Source organism: Pan paniscus, chromosome 1 (genome assembly GCF_029289425.2).
Source record: "Pan paniscus chromosome 1, NHGRI_mPanPan1-v2.0_pri, whole genome shotgun sequence".
Classification (NCBI taxonomy): Eukaryota; Metazoa; Chordata; class Mammalia; order Primates; family Hominidae; genus Pan; species Pan paniscus.
Window position 1 is genome coordinate 210,334,738 of NC_073249.2, and position 12,731 is coordinate 210,347,468.

The 12,731-nt window shown below is 43.3% G+C and overlaps 1 non-coding gene across 1 annotated transcript; it reads right to left on the reverse strand.

Annotated features, from left to right (window-relative positions):
• Nucleotides 1–6,593: 6,593 nt before the first annotated feature.
• TRNAG-CCC (transfer RNA glycine (anticodon CCC)) lies at nt 6,594–6,664 on the reverse strand. Its single transcript has one exon. It is a non-coding gene; the product is annotated as a tRNA-Gly (tRNA).
• Nucleotides 6,665–12,731: the final 6,067 nt, after the last annotated feature.

The following is a 12,731-nucleotide window of genomic DNA, read 5'->3' on the forward strand; positions in this document are numbered from 1 at the left end:
TGGAGCCTGAGGCAGGTGTGGGAAGATGTGGATTGTCTAACTGGAGGTTGGGAGTCCAGGGTGTAGAAGCAGCTTGGAGTGCAGGATTTGGTGGTATGTGTGTGGCAGTAGGCAAAAGAAAGAGACAACTGGCCGGGCGCGGTGGCTCACGCCTGTAATCCCAACACTTTGGGAGACCGAGGCGGGCGGATCACGAGGTCAGATGAAGACCACGGTAAAACCCCGTCTCTACTAAAAATACAAAAAAGTAGCCGGGCGTGATGGCGGGTGCCTGTAGTCCCAGCTACTGGGGAGGCAGAGGCAGGAGAATGGCGTGAAACCGGGAGGCGGAGCTTGCAGTGATCTGAGATCGCGCCACTGCACTCCAGCCACTGAACTCCAGCCTGGGTGACAGAGCAAGACTCTGACTCAAAAAAAAAAAAAAAGAAAAGAAAAGAAAAGAAAAGAAAGTGACAACTGAGCCACTTGAAATACCATGAGAATTCAAATTTAGAAAATTCCTGGGGAACTATGCATGCAGGCACTCACCAGATCCACAAAACAGCTGCTGCATAACTGCATGTTGCAAGCAAGCCCTAAATTGCTGATTTTGAAACAGCCTGCTGGGTTCACAAAGACAATTTCTGAATAGTCTTAAGAGCAGAGGTGCACTAAAGCCACTGTGCCCTGCAGGCCCGGATCCCAGTAAGTTCTTTAAGGAGTAAGTCTTACTTCCATTTATGGAAGATTTTTGGAGTTGTCCTTGGTCACCCCCAGGAATGTTTTGGTTAGGAGTAGAATTTTAGATGTCATCAATTTAAAAATTAAAACTAAAACGCTGGAACTCATAGAGAGATAAAATTAAGAGAATACATTCACTATCCTGAGTAGAAAGATTTCTTATAGAACATAACAGGCTTTAAAAATAAAGAAAAAATAGGGCAAAATTTCATCAAATTAAATGCTTTGAGAACTAAAATTAAAATCCAAAGCCACCCAACCAACTGGACAGACTGCTTCTTGGCCAAGGAGACCCCAGAGAAGTCTTAAATACTGAGTTCCTGCCCGGTAGTTGGAATCTCAGACACCTCTCCTTATACTCTCTCCCTTTGTGGTTTAGACACAACTGACCAGCATTATTGTTAAAATAGAGATCCTAAGACTGACAGAACAGACTCCTTGCAGTAGTAAGATACCATATTATAAACAAGACCTAAGGCCACGCCAGGCAAGGTGGAGTCATGCACCCCTCAACTTAAAGAATAAACTGTGTTCTAATTGCCACAGGTTTTTTTCTTCTTCCTTTTTTTCTCTAGCTAAACAAGCACTGGCCTTGAGATAAGCAATGCTGAAGCACTTGCAGCTCACCCATTACCATAAACTGACTGAGCCCTCCCTACACAAGCCATAACTATAGCTTTGATTGGACAAGAGACTGATTTCAGTAACTTCCCCTTGATAAGAGAGCACTGGCTGTGGACTGGTTCTGGACAGTTTACAGAGGCTGTGCACTTGACTGCCTTTGTGTCCCTGCTTCCCCTTTTGAAGCATAGGGCCTAATTATAATGTATTTAAATGTTGTCTCCACTCCAAAGTGAACATGGGTTGCATGTAACAGGCATGTTTACTCAGCATGCATGCAGCAGGATCCCTTCATGAATATTCAGAGCTCCTCCTATTCCCTGTTGAATATGTATATGTGGCCCACCACATCAACATAAATCCCTGTTCCCCCCTCCCCTCCCTGGAAACGTACTTTTCAGGTTTCAGCAGGAGGGTATGCCTCCCTGTCTGTCGGAATGGCCACCTTGCAGGCTGTAACCATTTATAAAAAATAAAATCTCCCTTCTAAATTTATAAATTGTGTGATTTTTCAGTTGACAGCTTTCAGTCAGACTTTTCACTGACTGGGAAAATTCATTTGCAATATATTTATTTTAAAAATGACTCCTCAGGATACGAAATCAATGTACAAAAATCACAAGCATTCTTATACATCAATAACAGACAAACAGAGAGCCAAATCATGAGTGAACTCCCATTCACAATTGCTTCAAAGAGAATAAAATATCTAGGAATCCAACTTACAAGGGATGTGAAGGACCTCTTCAAGGAGAACTACAAAACACTGCTCAACAAAATAAAAGAGGATACAAACAAATGGAAGAACATTCCACACTCATGGGTAGGAAGAATCACTATTGGGAAAATGGTCATACTGCCCAAGGTAATTTATAGATTCCATGCCATCCCCATCAAGCTACCAATGACTTTCTTCACAGAATTGGAAAAAACTACTTTATAGTTCATATGGAACCAAAAAAGAGCCCGCATCGCCATGTCAATCCTAAGCCAAAAGAACAAAGCTGGAGGCATCACGCTACCTGACTTCAAACTATACTACAAGGCTACAGTAACCAAAACAGCATGGTACTGGTACCAAAACAGAGATATAGACCAATGGAGGAGAACAGAGCCCTCAGAAATAATGCCACACATCTACAACTATCTGATCTTTGACAAACCTGACAAAAACAAGAAATGGTGAAAGGATTCCCTATTTAATAAATGGTGCTGGGAAAACTGGCTAGCCATATGTTGAAAGCTGAAACTGGATCCCTTCGTTACACCTTATACAAAAATTAATTCAAGATGGATTAAAGACTTAAATGTCAGACCTGAAACCATAAAAAGCCTAGAAGAAAACCTAGGCAATACCATTCAGGACATAGGCATGGGCAAGTACTTCATGTCTAAAACACCGAAAGCAATGGCAACAAAAGCCAAAATTGACAAATGGGATCTAATTAAACTTAAGGGCTTCTGCACAGCAAAAGAAACTGTCATTAGAGTGAACAGGCAACCTACAGAATGGGAGAAAATTTTTGCAATCTACTCATCTGTAGTTTCATCAGAATCTACAAAGAACTCAAACAAATTTACAAGAAAAGAACAAACAACCCCATCAACAGGTGGGTGAAGGATATGAACAGACACTTCTCAAAAGAAGACATTTATGCAGCCAAAAGATACATGAAAAAATCCTCATCATCAGTGGCCATCAGGGAAATGCAAATCAAAACCACAGTGAGATACCATCTCACACCTGTTAGAATGGTGATCATTAAAAAGTCAGGAAGCAACAGGTGTTGGGGAAGATGTGGAGAAATAGGAACACTTTTACACTGTTGGTGGGACTGTAAACTAGTTCAACCATTGTGGAAGTCAGTATGGTGATTCCTCAGGGATCTAGAACTAGAAATACCATTTGACCCAGCCATCCCATTACTGGGTATATACCCAAAGGATTATAAATCATGCTGCTATAAAGACACATGCACACGTATGTTTATTGCGGCACTATTCACAATAGCATAGACTTGGAACCAACCCAAATGTCCAACAATGATAGACTGGATTAAGAAAATGTGGCACATATACACCATGGAATACTATGCAGCCATAAAAAATGATGAGTTCATGTCCTTTGTAGGGACAGGGATGAAGCTGGAAACCATCATTCTCAGCAAACTATCGCAAGGACAAAAAACCAAACACCGCATGTTCTCACTCATAGGTGGGAATTGAACAATGAGAACACTTGGACACAGGAAGGCGAACATCACACACTGGGGACTGTTGTGGGGTGAGGGGAGGGGGAGGGATAGCATCAGGAGATATACCTAATGTAAATGACGAGTTAATGGGTGCAGCACACCAACATGGCACATGTATACATATGTAACAAACCTGCACGTTGTGCACATGTACCTTAAAACTTAAAGTATAATTTAAAAAAAGTCAAAACAAGAGTCAATTCTTGAATATATGAGAACTTTTGTAAGTCAGTAATATAGAGCTAAGCCAAATAAAATAGGGCAAAATATTCGAACAGGCCTTTGCAAAGGAGAGTTTCTTATATGCTGGAAGCCGTAAGAAAATATGCTTCATAGGATTGCTCATTAGGCAAATACAAATTAATTCCACACTGAGATAGCACTAACCACTCACCAGTGTATGGCTACTTTTTTTTTTTTTTTCTGAGACAGGGTCTCATTCTGTCACCCAAGCTGGAGTGCAATGGCGCGATCTTGACTCACTGCAACATCCCCCTCCGGAGTAGCTGGGACTACAGGTGCATGCCACCATGCCCGGCTAATTTTTGTATTTTGAGTAGAGACAGGGTTTTGCCATGTTGGCCAGCCTGGTCTGAGAGCATAGCTACATTTAACAAAGTTAGTACATCAAATGCTGACAAGAATTTGGTGCCACTTCAACTGTCATCGCTGGCGAAAAAACATTCTAGAAGACTGGCAATTTATACTGATGTTAAACTTATACTCAGGTCATGACCCAGCAATTGAAGGACTTCCATGAATCTCAAGTGCACTCAAAGACTGTTATAAGAATATTCAGCACAAGAAATCAATAACCCCAAAATTGAGAAGTGATCTATGAAACTACATGGATATATCTCATGAGTATAATGAATGTAACTGGAGAAAAAAGGACAGACACAAAACATATGTACATTCATTCATGTTAACTTTAAGAACAGGCAATTGTAACCTATGGGAATAGACATCAGAATAGTGATTAACTAAGAGGACACAGGGTGGGAATCACCTGGACAGGGGCTCTAACAGGCCTTTCTCAGATGATGGCAATTTTCTATAACTTGAGCTGGGTGGTGATAACATTGATCAAAACTAAACAAATTGCACTAAAGATTTGTGCACTTTATGTGAACTGTAGTTTCTTTACTGTTCTCATTGCTTGAACCTCGGAGACACAGGTTGCAGTGAGCCGAGATTGAGCCATGACACTCCAGCCTAGGTGACAGAACAAGACTACATCTCAAAAACAATAATAATAGTAATAATTAACTATTCTCATAAAAATTAACGCATGGGGAATGGAGGCAAGCTGGTGCAGACCATGACAACTAGTTTAGATTTTATTGTAAACTCATTAAAAACTCGTTCTCGTTTTGTGTTTTTTAAAAATTCCACTGATACCGCCGTTTTCTCTACCGAAAAAGACTATAACCGCATTATTTCATCAGTGGAAGCTACAGACAAAGGGCCCTTGAGAGGCGGCATCTTCACCTACGGGAATTTTTCCTGCTCAATTGTGAGACAAAGAGCATGTCCAAGTTTTCCTATCCGCCAGGCCGCCCCCTAGTTTCTGCGCTGTGGGCTAAACTCCAGAAGCTGGCGCCCTTCAGGGCCAGAGGTTTACTCTGCTCTCTGGAGGCTGCTAGGATTAAAGGCAAAGCAAACGACAGGTCTATTAGCCACAATCGCAGGATAGAAAACACTGCTGTGACTCAGATTAGAACCGAGGTTGTGGCAACCACAACTACAAGTATTAACCACTACACGACCACAAAGCCTGCTGACAAGCATTGCACTTCTTCTATTTTTTGAATGTAAAAACACTCACACTATTTTATCTGCTTTATTCTTGGACGCCGCCGATTTTCGTGCTTTTCTGTCTTTCATGCGCTTCTCCTTTTCTCTCCCCATTCTGCTACATAATTTTAAAAAAATCTCATCTCCCAGGATCCACCCACTGCCTCTACAACAAGCCTTCTGGGAGGTCTCTTTGTCCCACTGACGTCTCTGCCTTCTTTCGCTCTTTTTTTTTTTTTTTTTTTGACGGAGTCTCGCTCTGTTGCCCAGGTGGAGTGCAGTAGCGCAATCTTGGCTCACTGCAACCTCTGCCTCCTGGGTTCAAGCGATTCTCCTGCCTCAGCCTCCCAAGTAGCTGGAATAGCAGGTGCATGCCACCACATTCGGCTAATTTTTGTATTTTTAGTAGAGACGGGATTTTTCCATGTTAGCCAGGCTGGTCTTGAACTCTTGACCTCAAGCGATCCATCCGCCTCGGCCTCACACAGTGCTGGGATTACAGGCGTGAGCCAACGTGCCCGGCCAAATTTCAGGCCAACACCTGTTGACACACATTGCCAGACACACGGAATCTCTCGCAGAACACCGATGGGCCCACAAAGCACGCGGAGGCCGCGGCCGCTGACGATGTGAGCAAATTCGGTTCACGGTGTCTGGGGTACAGCCCTGAGGGTCCACTGGCCACCTCTGTGCAAGGACCAGTCCCCGCCGCTCCCCTCATCTCCACGCAGATTCTTCCCCACACACCTTCCCTTTCTTTGGGCCGCTGAAGCCTCTTGGACCTCTGAGGTGACTGTCCTGCCCGCAGCTTCTCTCCTTCCAAGAGCGTCATTTCTTGATCCTCTCTACAGTGGCTCAGCAGTAAGCCCAAGGTCCAGCACGCGAATCAGGAACCTGATGATTCTTCGGGTTTGCAGGGATCCGCCCCGTGAATAGATGAAAGTAACAGGTACCAATATCAAAACTGCAGTGACTCACCGGAAACACTTCGTGCTTGCCACTTTGCTAAGCTGTTTGAGTCCAACAATTGCATGGGTCCTGGGTTAGTGTCCTGAATGTCTCTTGCCGCTACTCTCGTGAGTAATGTTGTCACTTTACCTTGTGGTGGCCAAGCACCTAAATGCACTATTAGGTTATGCAGTATAATTTTGCAGCGTAAAAGACGCATAAAGGGCCATAATGATGTGAAAAAGTCCCTGCTGCATTGGCCGGGAATTGAACCCGGGTCTCCCGCGTGGGAGGCGAAAATTCTACCACTGAACCACCAATGCCTCTCCACAGCTGTGGCCTGGAGGATAAGAGAAAAGAGTATCCAAAAAGACTTAGAAACTTCCAACCGCCTTTTTCAAGTGTCGACTGAAAGCTAACAAAGACATCCAAACCAAATGTTTTTATAGGAAACTTTTACTAGACAAAGTTATAAATATCAAAATAGCTCATTTGGTGGATCAAACTCTTAACTCTGAAAAAGGTCTTTCTACCTGCATTATAAACCCCTATAATAAAACATCAGAAATTCATTCAGGTTTCTTTTTTCTAATCTTAAATCTTCCATTGTCAATCTCAAACTGCTGCCTTTGAGGTTCTGAGAAGGTAACCTAACTGGTAGTTTAGGTAAATAAAGTTCAAATCCAGGGAGGAAATAAGAAGCAGAAGCAGAATTAGAAGAAAGAGGAAATAAAAGGACAGAACCAAGGTAGAGATAATGAAGAAACAAAGGTTGGTCCACTAAGTTAGTCTTTTGTCGCTGGTTTTTTTGGCAAAAGAGTAATGATCAGTCTCGTAATCATTATAATACTATTATTTGTCTGCTTGAAGATGTATAAAGCATTTGAAGGAAATGTGATGTGAAAAGATGAAGAACCCTTGCCGTCAATGTTTCATTGTTTGGGAGAATCCCATTTCCTAAGTTAATATGCTTTGATGTATTAGCTATGAAAGGAGTAGACTAGTTTAAGGAAATATTGACGGTCAAAATATTAACATATTAGTCTTTTGATGAAGTTCAAATAGTAGAGAGATTTCTTTCCTCAATTTTCAATGGAGACATTCAACTGAAGAGACAAATCCAGAGTTTTCCCCACATGTTGGGTCTGGGAGTCATTATGACTTTTTCAAAGACAGGAGCTGTGACATGGAATCATGCTTCTTCTCTAGCTGAGAAGCCAAGCTAGGTCCAGGCTGCGTCATAAACTTGAGCCCACCAAGGAAATCACCCTTCACATTGACCTCGCAGAGCTTTGGCTGTTCTCTGTTCTTTGCCCAACACCCAAGACACACACCAGCTCTGGCCAACAAACCTTAACATATGATCTATATCAACCAGAGCTATATTTATTCCCAAATCTCCTTCTAAAATACAAACCTGTACTTTCTACTCTCAACTTCTAAATTTACAAAGGCCTCATATGCATCTGAGTCACAGATGCTAAAACTTAACCGGTTTTCTGAGGATTATTTGGGGAAGGGGTATGCATTCAAAATCTTTTGTATGTAGATAATTCGTGTGGTTTCAGATTATTGACTCTACGAGTTCCAGATCCAGATTTAGAACCTTTTAAAATAATATTTTGTTTTTGTCTCGCAAATCAGCCAGATCTGCAACTTATCAGAGTAAAGCGAAGCCAAGCGGGACACTTAGGAAATGCACTAAGATGTCATCCACTTTCAGTGTCAGCCTGTGAAAATTCAGGCGACAGAAGAGAATGAAGAGAATCTTAAGGAATTTCTGGAACCAAAGCTAATATTAAGCAGGCCTCTTGCTGGCAGATCAGTGGAAACTGTAGCCTGGTCAACAATCTGTCTAGATTGAGGAGGTCTAAAGTGTAGCCACAGGTTCAACTACTTTTCTGTTTGTTTCCCAACCTCGATTAAACTCACTAAATTTAGGGACAAAAAGAAAAACCAAAAAACCATGTTTCCCTCCAGTCTCGAGCCAAGGGTCTTTCACATGTGAGGCAAACATGATAACCACTATACTACAGAAACTGCACATAAACTGGAAAAGGCAAAACATAATCATGAAAATCTTAGATCAGCCATTTCTATTATCGTTTCCAAAGTAAGAAATTCAACTGCATTTTGAAATTCGACTGAAAAAAGCCCAATAAGCACCAGCCATCAAGAAGACTATGGCTCCCAATAGGCCCAGGCTTAGCGTTCCGCACCTACCCCCAACACGAAGACCACGGGGACCCACACCCGGGCTTCGGGATCCCGCATCCTCCCCCGGGTATCCAGTTCCAGAACTAAGCGCCGTGTGCGGGATCCTTCCGGCTGACACTCTTGGCTCCCAGAAGCTGCAGAAGCCGGCGGGCTTTGAGCGTCCGAGCCCCGGGCGCCCCGTGCCTCGCAGGAGTGTGGACGCCGCCTCGGGGCCTTTTCCCCGGCGCCAGCTGTCAGAGCTCTTGGCTCTTCGCGTCCTCCCAGGAACCGTAGGACCCTCCTTGCCCTCCCTTCCGCAGGCCGAGGGGCGCGAGCTGCGGGCTCTTTCCTCACGGACCCTTTGGCCTCAGCGCCTCGACGTCTTTCTCCCAAAGGGCATCCTTCACTGCTGCTGTCTCTTAGTCTGCCCCACTCAATTTAAGTAATAGTTAATCACACTTCCAAATTTCAGCAGGTACCGTAGCAAAGGCTGTGTCTCAGGGCACTTGGCTGTTTGAAAATATGGGCACATCAACTCAGGCCAAGCCACCGAGTACAAAACCCTGGAAGACCCGGGGGCAGCCCACTTAGATTTCACGATCGCTCCTCTCTCCCTCGTCGGTCTTCTGATTCTTCTTGAAGGGCAGTTTCATTTTACCCTTTACAAAACTGAAACGTCTTATATGTGCTTTTTGTAATTTTTCTGTTCAATAAGGTTTTGGAGTGCGGATTTTAACCTAAGAGGGACAAAGAGATAAAGGCGGTTTTCACAGAAAGCCTCTCGATGGATTTTCACGTTCACCTGGCAGCAGATGGACAACAGGCAGAAAGAGTCTCTTTTTGCTTGAAGACATTAAAATCAATCTCTCTCTCCCCCCCTTCCCTCTCTCTCTCTCTATGCCAAAAATTAGCTTCTTGGGAGGCCGAGGCAGGAGAATCGCTTGAACCCGGGAGGCAGAGGTCGCAGTGAGCCGAGATCGCGCCACTGCACTCCAGCCTGGACGACAGAGCAAGAGTGTCTCAAAAGTTTGGAGAAGAAGGTGCCATTTTCCCTAGTTGCTTTTCTTATTGCAGTGGTGACCGCATTGCCTTCAAACCTGAAGTCCGAGTGCTTCCACCCTGGGGAATATGCAGACCGCTGGGTCACTGGACGCCAGGCCGCAGTGCTGGCCTAGTTCTGCTTTTGGCTTTCAATGCAGTCGGCGGAGGCGACTGGACCTCACCAGAGACTGGTGGGATGTTACCCTCACCAGCGACTGGAGGGCCGAGCTCCCAAAGAGGCCTACTTCATGATAGCCTCGAATCAGGAAATTTCATGAAATCCCACCCCTCTACTGCCCCATTCCCATATTCTATCTCCTCCCCATATTCTATCTCCTCCCCTGCCCACTCTGAGAGGATTCGCCGCCTTTCTGTCGCGTCTGGACCCTTTGGAGTCCCACATGGACAAGACAAAAGGGGCACTGCCTTTTCCTACAGGAGCGGGAGGAGCCCTCACGGCGGAGGAAACACAGGCTCACAGAGCGCATCCCCACACATCTGAGCCCTGCCGGGTTCCAGAAAACCCAACAAAGCATTCTCTGAAGCTTCTCTTGGATATGTACCCAGAAATAGGGTTCCTGGATCATAGGGTAGATTCTATTTTTAGTTTTTTTAGGAAACTCCATACTGTTTTCCACACCAGCTGTACTAATTTACATACCTATTCACAATGTGTGTGTTCCCTTTTCTCTGCATTATGTCTAACACATCATTCACCTTTTTGATAAATGCCACTCTAACAGGTGTGAGATGATATTCATTATGGTTTTAATTTGCATTTCCCTAATGATTAATGATGCTGAGCATTTGAGAAAAGCTAATTTTTAATGCCTTAATGTTGAGAACTGACAACATTGTTGTGAAAGATAGGAAGCAATAAGGTAAAAACAAAACAATGTCATTCAAACAGAATATCAGATTTGCACATAGGCCTTTGTGGGGCAAATGGGAACCCAGCGCACAAAAAGTTGAATTATATGGAAGCAATATCACAAATGAGTTAGGAAATGTGAAAAAAATAACCAATAAGAGAGATATAATTAAAAATAGACCTAATGGATTCACACTATCACTACAAATACTGGAAGCCCGGGGGTTTCATTTGGGGGAAAGAAATATTTGCTTTCATACATGATCAAAACTAATGAAAAAGCTAGATCCTGAGTTACTTTTCAGGCCTTTACGTTTAAAACTTAAAGTTAGCCAAAGAAAGTCCACTTTGAGATGGAAATATGAAAACCCGAATTAGCCTGGGGAAAAATCAGACCCCTAGGCACTGTTTGATTTTCTCACTTTAAAGTGGGAAATTAGATGAGATGTACCTTAAGGTTTTTCTGGTGTTAACACTCATGGTTCATAATTTTTTCTTTTTAAAGAAAATAGGTATATTGAAACCAATAGAACAAGATAATATATATTCAGAAGGCACCTTAATAATGGGTAAACTTCATGAAAGTTAGACATTATTTTTAAGCAGAAGGAACCCTTAAGGCCTAGAAAAGAATAATGCTGTGCCCACGCTCAAGACTAATGGCAAAGTGTGTTTTAGTTAAGTTACTTGGAAAGAGTTTATATAGAATGACAACATCACATAGTTTAAATGAGGGGTGGGATCATAAGCTTTCAGAAGTAGCTTTATTGGGTCCCCTTCCTTTATTTTGTCACAAATGCTGGGGGGGCACATATGGAGATGGCCACCAGCCTGATTAAGCCTGCCAACAGAGTCTTAGAGACAGACATTCCCAAGAGCCTGTCAAATCTCAGGTTCACAAAGCCCAAGGAAGATTGGGTGCCTGGGAATTGAGCAGCTTTGTCTAAGGATCTTTCTTCTTTGACCTGGGTGCACATGTCTTCACAACCTCAACTGCTATGCTACTGAACGCCATTGCACATGTATACTGTGAATCAACCCTACCACAAACCTGTGACCTAGATTTGAACATACTTTGTTATGGGGAATAGCAAAAGTCAGTGGCTTTGCAGCAACCCCATCAGCTCTGTCAGTCGTTGATCCATATAAGCTGTTCAGGGCCCTGCTCTGTTTAATGTATTGGTGACCTGAATGGAGATCTAAAGCACATAATTAATTCTACAAATCATCCCCTATCAGGGGGCCACTACATGATTTGTGGAAATGCGCATCGAATATTTGGATGACTTGGATAATTGGGGAATGATTCAGTATAGCCAGAATGAATTTATAAGTGGCAATTACAAGTCACAATATTTATAGAGATAAAAGAAAACAGCATGACCCAGCAACAGCTGTGGGGGAGGGGTGGAAAATTCAGAGGTCGAAATTGACCCTAAGTTAAGTAAAAGCTCCAAATGCTGCCACTGAGAAGGAAAAGAAGCCAATGGGACATTGGGACGTAGTAAGATTAATATTGGACAGACAGGCAGGAACTCCTTGTACTGAAGTAATTAGTCATATGATAAGTGGGTTATCATACTCAGATTTTTATTTGCACCCTTTTAAGAGCACAGGAAAAGACCAAAGATAAGCCCAAAATGAACAATAACAAAGTCTAAAAGTGAACAAGTTCCCATTTAAGGAAAAGCGATAAGATCTGCTTTAATTAAAACATTGATGAATAACTTCAAGAGTGTCCTCGAGAAATAGAAAGGTGCTGGGCAATTGTTCCTGCCTCTGTTTCTTCCACATGCTGAGATTTGTAGAGAGAGTTTGTCTGGCAGCATCGGCACAAGGATAATAACCAAAAAGTGAGGTTGGCTGCTCGGCAGGGTGGCTTCACCTCCACCTCTCAGTAGCTGCAGAGTGTGATTCTTCTACTGCCAATGAAATAGTTGGTGTTGGCAGGGTGCGGTGGCTCACGCCTGTGATCTCAGCACTTTGGGAGGCTGAGGCGGGCAGATCATGAGGTCAGGAGATCGAGACCATCCTGGCTAACATGGTGAAACCCCGTCTCTACTAAAAATACAAAAAAAAAAAAAAAATTATCCGGGCGCGGTGGCAGGTGCCTGTAGTCCCAGCTACTCGGGAGGCTGAGGCAGGAGAAAGGCGTGAACCCAGGAGGTGGAGCTTGCAGTGAGCCGAGATCGCACCACTTCACTCCAGCCTGGGTGACAGAGCGAGACTCCGTCTCAAAATAAATAAATAAATAAAATAAAATAAAATAAAATAAAATAAGA